This window comes from Arachis stenosperma, chromosome 9 (assembly GCF_014773155.1).
Source record: "Arachis stenosperma cultivar V10309 chromosome 9, arast.V10309.gnm1.PFL2, whole genome shotgun sequence".
Classification (NCBI taxonomy): Eukaryota; Viridiplantae; Streptophyta; class Magnoliopsida; order Fabales; family Fabaceae; genus Arachis; species Arachis stenosperma.
Window position 1 is genome coordinate 28,374,538 of NC_080385.1, and position 2,690 is coordinate 28,377,227.

At 37.6% G+C, this 2,690-nt stretch overlaps 1 non-coding gene across 1 annotated transcript; it reads left to right on the forward strand.

Annotated features, from left to right (window-relative positions):
- Positions 1-608: 608 nt before the first annotated feature.
- On the forward strand, positions 609-716 carry LOC130952294 (small nucleolar RNA R71). The gene has a single exon (XR_009074475.1). It is a non-coding gene; the product is annotated as a small nucleolar RNA R71 (small nucleolar RNA).
- The last annotated feature ends 1,974 nt before the right edge of the window (positions 717-2,690 follow it).

The window sequence follows — 2,690 nt, forward strand, 5'->3', positions numbered from 1 at the left end:
GTTTTGATTAGATCAGAGACCATGGTTGCTAAGTCAGAGGTGTTCTGCTTAGAGCTCTCTGTTTGTTGCTGAGAAGATGATGGAAAAGGCTTGCCATTGCTAAACCTGTTTCTTCCACCATTGTTGTTGTTGAAACCTTGTTGAGGTTTCTCTTGATTCTTCCATGAGAAATTTGGGTGATTTCTCCATGAAGAATTATAGGTGTTTCCATAGGGTTCTCCTAGGTAATTCACCTCTTCCATTGAAGGGTTCTCAGGATCATAAGCCTCCTCTTCAGATGAAGCATCCTTAGTACTGCTTGGTGCATTTTGCATTCCAGACAGACTTTGAGAAATCAAATTGACTTGTTGAGTCAATATCTTGTTCTGAGCCAATATGGCATTCAGAGTATCAATCTCAAAAACTCCTTTCTTCTGACTTGTCCCATTGTTCACAGGATTCCTTTCAGAAGTGTACATGAATTGGTTATTTGCAACCATTTCAATGAGCTCTTGAGCTTCTGTAGGCGTCTTCTTCAGATGAAGAGATCCTCCAGCAGAGCTATCCAAAGACATCTTGGATAGTTCAGAGAGACCATCATAGAAAATACCTATGATGCTCCATTCAGAAAGCATGTCTGAAGGACATTTTCTGATTAATTGTTTGTATCTTTCCCAAGCTTCATAGAGGGATTCTCCATCCTTCTGTCTGAAGGTTTGGACTTCCACTCTAAGCTTACTCAATTTTTGAGATGGAAAGAACTTTGCCAAGAAGGCATTGACTAGCTTTTCCCAAGAGTCCAGGCTTTCTTTAGGTTGAGAGTCCAACCATATTCTAGCTCTGTCTCGTACAGCAAAAGGGAATAGCATCAGTCTGTAGACCTCAGGGTCAACCCCATTAGTCTTGACTGTGTCACAGATTTGCAAGAACTCAGCTAAAAACTGAAGAGGATCTTCCAATGGAAGTCCATGGAACTTGCAATTCTGTTGCATTAGAGAAACTAATTGAGGCTTAAGCTCAAAGTTGTTTGCTCCAATGGCAGGGATAGAGATGCTTCTCCCATAGAAGTCGGGAGTAGGTGCAGTAAAGTCACCCAGCACCTTCCTTGCATTGTTGGCATTGTTGTTGTTTTCGGCTGCCATAGGTTCTTCTTCTTTGAAGAATTCGGTCAGGTCCTCAACAGAGAGTTGTGCCTTAGCTTCTCTTAGCTTTCGCTTCAAGGTCCTTTCAGGTTCAGGGTCAGCTTCAACAAGAATGCCTTTGTCTCTGCTCCTGCTCATATGAAAGAGAAGAGAACAAGAAAATGTGGAATCCTCTATGTCACAGTATAGAGATTCCTTGAGGTGTCAGAGGAAAAGAAAAATAGAAGAAAGAAGAAGGAGAATTCGAACTTGATCAGATAGAGTTCGAATTGTGCATTAAGAAGGAGTGATACTCCATAAATAGAAGGATGTGAGAAGAGGGGAAGGAAATTTTCGAAAATTAAGTGAAAAAGTTTGAAAATATTTTGAATAACTTTAATTGATTTTCGAAAACCAAGAGTGAAAGGAGAAAATCAAGTAATTTTTTAAAAGATTTTGAAATTAGAAATTAAAAATATTTGATTGAAAACTTATTTTGAAAAAGATGTGGTTAAGAAGATATGATTGGTTTTTGAAAAGATGTGATTGAGAAGATATGATTTGAAAAACATTTTAAAAAAAAGATTTGATTTTAAAAATTAATGACTTGCCTAACAAGAAAAGATATGATTCAAACATTAAACCTTTCTCAACAGAAAAGGTAACAAACTTGAGATGTTCAATCAAATCATTAATTGTTAGTAAGTATCTTTGAAAAAGGAAAGAAATTGATTTTGAAAACATTTGATTGAAAAGATATGATTTGAAAAAGATTTGATTTTGAAAAACTTTGAAAACTTGAAAAAAAATTGATTTGAAAACAAAATCTTCCCTCTTGAGCCATCCTGGCGTTAAACGCCCAGAATGGTATCCATTCTGGCGTTTAACGCCCAAAATGCTACCTTTTTGGGCGTTAAACGCCCAACCAGGTACCCTGGCTGGCGTTTAAACGCCAGTCTGTCCTTCTTCACTGGGTGTTTTGAACGCCTAGCTTTTTCTGTGTAATTCCTCTGCAGTATGTTATGAGTCTTCAATTCTCCGTATTATTGACTTGAAAAGACACAAATTAAAAATATTTTTGGATTTTTCGAAAATTAGGTGAAAAGGAAAATAAAGGTATCAAAATTCTTAATGAGAATTCCAGGAATCATGCAATGTTAGTCTAAAGCTTCAGTCTAAAGGAATTAGACATGGCTAGCCAAGCTTCAGCAAGACATTGCATTCAAGAGCTGAATTGATGAGGATCAATCAGCTTTGGTGATGATAAGAATATCACCTTGAAACACTAGAATTCATTCTTAAGAACTCTGAAAAAAAATACCTAATCTAAGCAACAAGATGAACCGTCAGTTGTCCATACACAAAACAATCCCCGGCAACGGCGCCAAAAACTTGGTGCGCGAAATTGTGATCACTACACAACTTTGCACAACTAACCAGCAAGTGCACTGGGTCGTCCAAGTAATAAACCTTACGCGAGTAAGGGTCGATCCCACGGAGATTGTTGGTATGAAGCAAGCTATGGTCACCTTGTAAATCTTAGTCAGGCAGACTCAAATGGGTATAGATGATATATGAATAAAACATAAA